The sequence below is a fragment of the Saimiri boliviensis genome, chromosome Y (genome assembly GCF_048565385.1).
Source record: "Saimiri boliviensis isolate mSaiBol1 chromosome Y, mSaiBol1.pri, whole genome shotgun sequence".
Lineage (NCBI taxonomy): Eukaryota > Metazoa > Chordata > Mammalia > Primates > Cebidae > Saimiri > Saimiri boliviensis.
Genome location: NC_133471.1, coordinates 13,452,031 through 13,463,085, shown reverse-complemented (window position 1 = coordinate 13,463,085; position 11,055 = coordinate 13,452,031). Strand labels below are relative to the sequence as shown.

General features: G+C 37.7%; 1 pseudogene; it reads right to left on the bottom strand.

The window, feature by feature from the left end:
- Positions 1-8,570: 8,570 nt before the first annotated feature.
- LOC141583076 (testis-specific chromodomain protein Y 1-like) lies at positions 8,571-10,222 on the bottom strand (annotated as a pseudogene).
- Positions 10,223-11,055: the final 833 nt, after the last annotated feature.

Here is an 11,055-nt window from a genome sequence, read left to right as displayed (position 1 = left end):
TCACTAGGTGACATTGGGAGACTCTGACTTCAAAGTTTTCATAGTCAAAAGTTAGAATTGAAGCTTTATAGATGGCCCACACAGTATTTGTCACTGGAGAAAAAATGTAATGTGTCAGATAAAAAAAACTGTTTAGATTTATGTCACCATGCTGAGCTTCTTAAAGAGATATAATCACCCAAAAATTAAAAAAAAAATTCTTCTTAATGTATACCTTTCATGCAGTGCCATAAATATTTATCATTTGGAGACAAATAAATCTTTACCAAATATAAATTTTTAGACTACAATATTAAATTCTGTGCTTTTGGAAAATTTCAAAATTACAACTATTATAATTATTAAGATTCCAGCTGACTTTACTCAGTAAGATATTTGCAGATTGCAATATTATATGCAGAGAAGAAATCGGAGATATAGTGGTCCCCCAAAAGTGTAACAGAAAAGTCTAGATTTTTTTTTTTTTGTATGACAACACTCTGATAGACTATCAGAAACTAGATTTAGTTCAGAATCTTAACCAGAAACTTTCAGCTTCCTTACATTTCTTTTGTTCCAAGGTGATGACTAGCTTCTCTGCGGCCAGGTTGGGGGGTTGGCAGGGGGAAAAAAGGTTTGGAACAGAGGCAACACTTTCAACACCTGCAGGCAAAAAAAATTGTCAAAGTGTTTCCTGATATGCTTTTCCCCTGAGTCTGCTGACGATGGCATCCACTCTATTGGGTTTTAAAAATAAAAGAAACGGAAAAAAAAAACTTTGATGCAACAAGTCTTAGAAATGAATGTAAATTATTTGGAGTGTACTTCTACTCAGCCTTTTTTTTTTTTTTTTTTTTTTTTTTTTTTTTTTTTTTTTTTTTTTTTTAAATGCAGTTTCGCTTTTGTTACTCAGGCTGGAGTGCAATGGGACAATCTCGGCTCACCGCAACCTCCGCCTCCTGGGTTCAGGCAATTCTCCTGCCTCAGCCTCCTGAGTAGCTGGGACTACAGGCATGTGCCACCATGCTAATTTTTTGTATTTTAAATAGAGATGGGGTTTTACCATGTTGACCAGGATGGTCTCAATCTCTTGACGTCATGATTCACGTACCACGGCATCCCAAAGTGCTGGGATTACGGGCATGAGACACAGCGCCCAGCCCTCTACTCACCTTTTTAAAAATACTATTTTTTTTTTTTTTTTTTGAGAAGGAGTTTCGCTCTTGTTACCCAGGTTGGAGTGCAATGGCACGATCTTGGCTCACTGCAACCTCCACCTCCTGGGTTCAGGATATTCTCCTGCCTCAGCCTCCTGAGTAGCTGGGATTACAGGCACGTGCCACCACGCCCAGCTAATTTTTTGTATTTTTAGTAGAGACGGGGTTTCACCATGTTGACCAGGATGGTCTTGATCGCCTGACCTCGTGATCCACCCGCCTCGGCCTCCCAAAGTGCTGGGATTACAGGCGTGAGCCACCGCGCCCGGCCCCTAAAAATACTATTTTCTAGTCCATTCACCAAAACATGTGTTACCATCTCCCAATACACCACAGTATATCAGTCTCTCACTGTGAGGTTTCACACAGATTTCTATTAAATCTCAAGGCCAAGAATATTAAAATTCATGGATACAAAAGGTGAGACTGTAACAAACATTTCATCAGTTAAATTCAGGGGTGAAAAGTGAATTGCCCACTGTGAGGAAGAACTTTTTGTGAACTGGAAAGAGAACAAACATAATAACTAATTTTGAAGACAGGACCACTCAACTTTTTCCAGGACCAACTAGAAACTGAAATGATAACTCATAAATGACTCAGCTAGGCATAGGAACATGACCTTAAACCAATCAATAGCTCAGAGAAAGTATAACTAAGGACCTTGTCTGAGACCAGAGGCTAAAGTGTTCATTCACAAAAGCTTGGCTCAAAGTATAAAGCATGTTCAGTAACATAAAATATTCTTTGTAACATATGTACATGTCCAAAAAACAAGAGATGCTATTTCCTGCAAGCCCACCAATTATACAAAGGACATTGCATTTTAAAAGAAGAACTTGCTTTCTATGATAGCTGTGGGCATGTGTAAACATACAAAAAATGTTGGGGACCGTTTATTTGTCTGAGTGTACCTCAGGTGAGTGTAGATTGTTTACATTTGTGCGTATGCTTAATTTTTCAGGCTTTCTCTGCTTAGAGGAATTTTACCAAGGATTTACCATAACCATGTGGTTTGCTCTTTCAATACTATTAAACAGCTAGATATTTTCTGATGGTAGAAGAACAAATTGGTTGTGGTGCACTATTTGCAAGACTTGTTTGTCCTGTGAAACATCTCCCACTTGTGTAAATATTGTAAAATTGTCCATGTCTTCATAGCAGTCATAACAGAAAAGCCCACAGAAAAAACTCTCCAAAGTCCAAAAAACATTACCCCTGGGAACTCTAAAAAATCTTTTTTTTTTTTTTTGTTGTTGTTGTTGTTGTTGTTGTTGTTGTTGTTGTTATTGTTGCTGTTGTTGTTGTTGTTGCCTCAGCTTTTCTCATTTTCTTTATCTAGACACTTTTCTAGTCACATCATTATCAGCTTTTTCAGATTTAATACCCAACTCCAGAAGTCCACTGCCACTGCTATAGGAAATATCCAATGAACAAGGTGCCAGTGAAGTGTAGGTTTCTTTTTCATACAGTAGCTTAAACAAATAAAGACCTAGTCAAATTTTTAATACCCTCAATAAATATATGGAACCATTCTTATAGCTAGGCCATTTGCCCCATTGTCCATGTTGGAATGCAATGGTGCCATCTTGGTTCATTGCAACCTTCATTTCCCCAGTTCACACAGTTCTCCTGTCTCAGCCTCCTAAGTAGCTAGGGTTATAAGCACACATCACCACACCGAGCTAATTTTTGAATTTTTAGCAAACACAAGGTTTCACTATTTTGGCCAGACTTGACTTGAACTCCAGACCTCATGTTTTACCTGCCTCAGCCTCACAAAGTTTTTGGTCTTACATGGGAAGATGCTGTGTTACTCCTAAGCCAAATTCTACCTGCTTCTGAGAAACAACAATACAGGCAACAGAGATTCAGGCACAAACAGCAGATCTTTTACAGTCATTTATAAATATGTAAAGCATTCATTAAAATGAGTGAAAAACGGACAAGATTCTGAATTCCAGTAGCAAGAAAGAGACTTTTAAAAATCATAATTTGAGCATTAGTAATCCCATAGATTAGAAACAAGAAAAGAAACTTTGTCATGTGCATATTAAAAGAATCATGAAGAACCAGAACCACAAACCTCTTAATGATTCTAAACTACTCTTATTGAATAAGACACCAAAGAAAAAAATTATTGGCCTTTATGGAAAGGCAAAGAGAGACATTCATAAAACATGACTTTGTATATCCTTATTCAATTAATACACGGATAATCTTAAAATACTATTTATTACTCAGGCAGCCCCTAATACCAGAAGAAAACTACAAAAGCAGACTGTGGAATTGTATACTACCTTGGAAAATCTCCTGGGGATAGCCTCCTCTGTCTTTAATAATAGGACCCAGGAAGAGCCTAGACAAAAAGAGAGGAACAAAAGAAAGACATAGGCACTAGTGATCCAATTACAGTACTATAAAATGCAGTATGTTTGAGATGCATACGTGAATCTCTACTGGTGAGATAAGTCAAAGCAGCTTAGAAAGAACGGCTAAGGCAATAAAAGGAAGCCATGTTGATTTTTGTAAACCTATGTTGGTGACCACTACGTGGTGGACAGCCCCCAGAACTGTGCATCACAACATAGGCCAGTTTTCCAGATGATACCACAAAACTAATAGATTACAGAGCTCAATTCCCAGACTTCAATTATTGCAGTCTCATTAATGCACCACAATGCAGGAGTCTCTCATTGTGAGATATCACACAGGGTTCTTTGTCTCATGGCCAGGAAAATTAGAGAGGATGGATGCAAATATGATTAAGCAAAAGTTTAATAAGTAAAAGTAAAACTCTCTATACTTTTTAGATGAAACGTGAGTGATTTGCCTACTATGAAATTGGGCTTCACGGTTTCTAAAGTCAGGGAAGAAAAGAAGTATGGTTAGTGGTCTTGGAGAAAGTATTACTCAACTTGACTCTGAACCTTGACCTGGTATTCATCAGGAACTGAAGTGATAATGCATGTATGTGACCTAACTTGGCCTTAGGCCTTGGTTCTGGACCAAGCACGAACTGAAGTGAAAGCCTGGTCTGGGACCAATCACAGGCTGAAGTGAAGCATCATTGTCAGGATAATTAAGGAGATCAGATGCAAAATTCAAGTAAGAAAACAAGTTTAATAACCAAAAATAAAGAGAAAGGTCTCCAAAGAAAATATGGAGCTCATGGGAGATTTAACTATAAGCCTAGGTCTGCTGTGTCTACAAACTGGAAAGAAGAATGTTCTGGGCTGTCTGTGAGCTGTCTTAAAGAAAGCACTGTTCAAGACTTGGCCTGAGAAAAATCAGAGGCTGAAGTAAAAGCTTTGTCTGGGATGTTGAGCCAGGATCTGTGTATCTGTGGTTATGTTTTAGCCAAAATAACAAAGGCATTTTTACCTTTGTTTTTGTGTTATTGCTGCAGCTGTGGACATATCTTTAGTCTGTCCTGTTCTTTTATTTATTTATTTATTTATTTATTTATTTATTTTTATTTTTTTTTTTTTTTGTCAGTGTCTACTCCCTAATTTTCCAAATTGTTCCTCTGCTTAAAATAATTTTACCAAAACTCCTTCCAACTTCTGGATTTTTTCCCCTCACCTTCATGAAGGTAATTTTATGTATTTTGTACATGTAGCAAAGTTTGCATCAGAAACTTTTCCGTAGAGTCTTGTACTTGTATCACATCATGAATCAAGTTTCACATTAAAGTATAATTGTTGTATTAGCAATGTTTGATCTGTACCTTTTTCTTTTAAAGTAAATAATTTTTAAAAAGAAAATAAATTGTTTGAATTCTTTGTTCAATACTTGAATTATAACAAATGGTCTCAGGTTCTGGGGTTTTCTTTTTAGTGCTGTGAGATTGCTAAATATGTTTGCTGTTTGTCTCTGTTTTCTGGTATAGAATTCCTAAAATCTTTGGAATCTCTAAAGTGTTTTCTTTTGATATGCTAAAGGTACTAGACAACTTTAGGTTGAGGCTTTTCAATGAGAAGACAAAGGCATAAAGTAGAGTGTAGGGACTCTCAGCTTCACTCTGCATTATTCTGGAATAAAAAGTGTGCTGCAGAAAAATAATAGCTGCAGTCCATTTTAAGAGGTAGCCGTAAAGATCCCAGGTGACTGAGAAAGGTGCAGACAGGACTGTGAATTCTGTGAAGCTGGTGGGAACTAAGAATAGGTAGAAGTCACATCTGCATTCAAGTTAAATTAGAAGAAACCTCATCTACTAAGAAGCAGGTGCAGCCACCCAGCCGCAGGTGCAGACTCGGGCATCCCTGTGCTTTCCAGAGCCTGGGAAGCTATTCTTCCCCAAAAAGCTCTGAAGTGCCTGCTTCCATATCCTGAATCCCCTCAGCTCCCATTGCACCTCTGTGAAAATAAAACAAGTTTTTGGCTGAGCCCAGCTGTCATGAGCTGGCCATGTGTGCTTACTCTTAAGGTGATGCTGACACAATGGCCTTCTGTCACCTCATTTTTCTCTAGTCCTTGGGCATTAATGAGCACAGAAGCATTATTGAGTTGGATAGTGACTGAGGGAAACTTGGTATGGGCCTGAAGATGTTTCTTTGTAGAGCCAAAATCGTGCCACTGCACTTCAGCCTGGAACCTGATAACAGAGAAATACTCTGTCTCCAAAAAAAAAAAAAAAAAAAAAAAAAAAAGAAAGAAAGAAAGAAAGAAAGAAAGGAAAGAAGAATAAAAGAAAAAAGAAAGAAAGAAAGAAAGAAAGAAAGAAAGAAAGAAAGAAAGAAAGAAAGAAAGAAAGAAAGAAAGAAAAAGAAATACAGAAAAAAGAAATAAAGAAAAAAGCCTTCACATTGTGAACTGTAGCAGGAGGCAGACAGATACATTGGCAGAAATTTGTGTTCCTCTGTGAAGCCCCACTTTCAAGCCATAGACTGCCTAAAGCTTGCATGCCAGGCTGCATGCTTGGAGACAATGGGAAAAACTTTTGACACTTTCTTGGCCCAATCATGACCACTCATGTAGCAATCAGCATATTCTTTCTGCCCTTTGAAGGCCATATGAGCTCCAGTCTCAGGCTAATTATGGGATCATATATGCTTGCAAAGTGAAGCTACCAACTGCGGGTCTCCCCTCCACTAAGAGTTATACACATATTGCTGTTACATGCCTATAGTTAGATAGCTGTCCTCTCCAGTAAGGTCTGCAGAATCATCTTAACAAACTTCCTGCAAACAGAAGCTACCCACTCTGCATGACCTTTTTACTCAGAATTGCAGAGATGTCAGCACAACCTGTCTCCAGATTAGAGCTCTCCATTCTGGGCCTCCACTTCACCAAGCCTGGCACAGAAGCAACTATGTCCTGCTTGTGATAAGGATCTACCAACTTTGAGAGTCCTGAAACTGTACTGTCACTCAATAAGGCACCTATTTTATTATTATTATTATTATTATTATTATTATTATTATTCTACAGTTTTTCATATGACTCATTTATCTGTATACAAGATAAGAGACAGGATTCACTGAATGGCAACACTAAAAGTTTAGTAACACAAAAGACTGAAAACACATAACCCCCCACTTGCCACATTGCTGCTTACCAGGAAAAAAAAAAAAAAAAAGAAAAAAAAAGGACAAATGAGCTTTGGTTCTTAAAAGAGACCAGACTTAAATCTTTCCCAAGCCAGGGATGTAACACCAATTTGGGGGCTGTGCAGTTTCTGACATTTATAAGTTTCTGGATGCTACTACATTGTTCAGTGCCTGAAGAGGAAATAGCTTGTGATATATCTCATTTAGTCAAAGACTTGCAGCTAGTTGTCACCTGTGCTGATAGCTAGACCTGATCACCTCATCAGAGCAAATGTGCCTAGCTATGTGCAGTGGCTGGACTCAAAAGTCACTCACTCATGAACCTTTCTCTATTCTGTGCCTGGCTCATCCATAGCAGAAATGGAATCTGAGTAATTAGTTTCAGCTTAGTGCAGGCTAGAAGATGGGTGGGCAAAATTAGTCCAGTAGGCTCAACAGAAACTTAGGCAAAGGTGACATTATCTAGAGATTTTTGGCTGGTGAATCAACACTGTAGATGCACTGACAAAAGTCATGTTATCAGTGGCCAGTGAAGTATTTGCTCATGCCTATGTAATGAAGCCTCCATAAAAACCCATTAGGAAAGGATTTAGAGAGCTTCTGGATAGCTTAGCATGTAGCATGTTCTAGAAAATTATGTGCAGATAGAAGCAAAAACCAATAATTTTAAATTTCAGACACAGTGTAGGTATTTTTCTTTGTTTGGAAAGAAGTTTCTGCCTTTAAAAATGTGTACATTCCAGGTGTGGCAGCTCAAACCTGTAATCCCAGCAATTTGCAAGGTCAAGGCAAGCAAATCACAAGGTCAAGAGTTCAAGACAAGCCTGGCCAACATAATGAAACCCTCTCTTTATTTAAAAAAAAAAAAAAAATTAGCTGAGAGTAGTGGCAGGTGCTGTTATCCTAGCTACTCAGGTGGCTGAGGGAGAAGAATTGCTAAATCTGGGAGGCAGAAGTTGCAGTGAGCTAAGATTGCCACTGCACTCTAGCCAAGATGACGACATGAGACTCTGTGTCAAAAAATTAAAAATTAAAAATTATAAAAAGGTGTGCAGAATTTTAATCTACTAGGTGAAACATACCCTAAATTTAGTTAAAACTACACATCATAAAACTTGGATATTTCCACCTAATGAATCCACGATTCACTAATAGTGTGCAACAAATTTTACTTTAGAAGAGTAAAGTTTATTTATGTTAACTGGGTAACAACTAGACATGTTTAAAAATTAATTATTATCTCAGCATAAATTCTAACCATATGTTCAGTTTGGAAGAATAATCATGAGTGAAATATATATTGGAAATCGTTATTCTGAAGCATACATAAGTTATTTTAATTTAAAATTATGTATCTCTGAGGCATTTGTGCCACTATAAAGTCAGAGGCACCATCTCAGATGTTATCTGGGGGAGGGGAGCAGAGACTGACACTTACCTCAATTGATTCTGCATTCTAGAATGTAAAAATAAGAAAAACAAATATTATCACACATTTTTCTGTTACTTGAATCTAATAGAGCACCATTCTCACCTGATTTATGGTAGTCATAGATAAAAATTAGAGCTTTAGAGAAAAAATTAGTGCTCACTAGTCTGCTTTTAAATTTGGGCTTTTGTGTGCATAAAATAAGGATATTGGAGCAAATAAATTGTTTTACTGTTTATTTTAAATTTACAGTGTTTTAACAATTTCTTGATAATATTAAATAAAAGCTTAGATGTTTTCAATTCTCTCTACAAGCCTTAGCTATTATTGAAATTATTTTGGGCTATGAAGATGAATTAGGGCATCTTCAGCTAATTATGTATTCTGCTAAGCTCAGTTCTTGTGTTCTAAACAGAGAGACTGGTAATTAAAGCTCATCAGTTTTGTTTGAACATACGTTAACATGGATTTTATTCTGTCTGCTGAGGACCAGATTTTCTTCAGCATTTCATACTCTCTCGGCCTGTTCCAACTCCATCTTAATATTACAGCAAACAAGGGTCTTACACTTCTCCAGTATAACAGGATTACAGAAAGGAAGCCTCTTAGTTTGAATCATAACCTCTTGGGTGAAAGTTGCAGTCGAGAGTACCTGAGAGACCAGGCCTTTGGCACATGCCCCCTGTGCTGTCAGCTTTCACCCACCAATCAACATTTCATTAGCGGATGCTTCACCCATGATCCTTGGAAATGCAGCAGTAGCACAGCCATCTGGACTCTGTCCAATGGTCATATATGGGGTTTGAAACCAAGCCTTTTCATTAGCCCAAACCAAGTCACAAAGAGGTAGTATGGATGCACCTAGTCCAATGGCTGTGCCATTGACTGATACAGCAATAAGTTTTTTAAAATGAATAAACGTTTTCACAAAGTTCTTAATGGTGTCCACAATTTCAGTGTTCATTCTGTTTCTGTCATTCCTTAAATGTTTCACAATGTACCCAAAATCAAGACCACAGCAAAAGACACTGCCAGCTGTGCTGAACAACACAAGCTTGCTGTCATCCGCAGCAGCTCTTTTCAGAGCACTTATGATTTCTTTAATGACTTCTGTATTTAGTGCATTTTTCTCTGTTGATATAGTAGATAGCAATATCTGGGTGAATCCATGGTCTTTCTTGACAACAATGTCTCTGTATCTGTTGGCACTTTCTTTTAACCTGATGGTGAAATACATCCTCTTGATAAAAGGCTGGTCTTTTTCTAACATCAATAATCTCTGATTTTCCACCTCTCACTCTTGGAACAGATGTGTGCATGTTTGTTGTTCCAGTGGCTGTTGAAGGGTCCATTAATACCACTATACTTTCCTTGTTATCTGACTCTGTGGCCATGTAAGCAGTAACTGAGTCAGACATCTGAGACATTGGAGGTTGTGTTTGGGTCCTGTTTTCTATTTCAGCCCCTTCTGTGTCAGGATCTGATGAAATTCTGATGGGTTTCTCTGCTGCCACCTTGAACACCACCTTGTCCTCCTGGACTGGTGCAACAGGATCTAGTTTCTCAGGTTTCAGAAAGGACCTAACTGTGTTCTGGCCATTAACTGGGTTATGAGGTACAAGTGTCTTGATAGTTGAATTTTTCTGCTCCAAACTTTTTGGGTCAGGGAGAAGTGAAGCTGAGTTTTTTCTAATGTTCTGTCTGGCAGCACACAACTTGTTGTTTTTGGATTTGTGGTGTTTGCCAGTCAATGGCGTTTTAGGAGAGTTCTTAGAAAAGCTGGACATGGAAGTTCTGGAATTTCATTTCCTGACATTGTTTAAAGAAATTCTACTTGTTCTGGTCCGTGTCCATATTGTCTGTTTTTCAGTCTGTCATCTGCTAAAGTCACAAATACATTCTCTACAATTTGTGAGGTTCTGCTCTGGTTCCCAGGTGTCATCCTGTTTGTCATAACCTTTCCACCGAACCAAATACTCTGTCTTCCCTTTTCTGTTTTGTCTTTTGTCAACAATAGCTTCCACCTCAAACTCCTGGGAAGCCATGAAGAAACAGACAGAATTGGGCAGTTGCTGTGCCAACATTTTTTCAGTTGGGTCTCTTCACAGCCGCATTTTTCTGCCTTCAGTGCTTCACCTAGTGCTAGGTATGGATGAGCCTCTTCCACTTCATGGCCACTGGTGTAGTAAAAGTTGTGAGAAGAAGCAGTCAAAGAGCCTTACCCTCTTCACACTTACTCTTTGTTGGGACAGCTTGGACTTGGTCTTATGATGCCAAGATAGCTGGCTAGGTAGCTTCAGGTACATTTAGCTAAATCCACAGCTCCTACTCTTACATAGTGCACTAAGCTTTCTACCTGCCTGTTACTCTCTTTTGTCATTGCCATGAAAATTATACTGAACATTTTAAAGTTATATCATTTTTAAAGGTATACTAGCTTACCTGCAATAACATGAAAACACACACTTCTCTATATGTTGGCCCCCTTATTTTACTTATTCAGTTCTCAAAGTTTTATCTATAATTATTGTATGTCAAAACACATATAAAGTTTTAGTGATAACTTTTCATTAAATATATTAGTGTTTCAAATTATGCGTAGAACAGATTGTGAAGCTACACATTGTTAATTTTTTTTTGTTTTATAACTGTTTATATATTTGTCTTTATTTTAATTTTTATTTATTTATACTGCTATTTAGTGCCAGTTCATTTTACCCTAAAGTACCCCATAAGGCATTTCTTAAAGGGTCACCTACTAAAAAAAGGCCCCAGATTTCATTTGGGAATAACATGATTTCTCCCTCACTATTGATGAACAACTTCTTTCAACATAAGATTTCTGTTTGAAAGTTTTTCTTACATCACTTGAAATGTG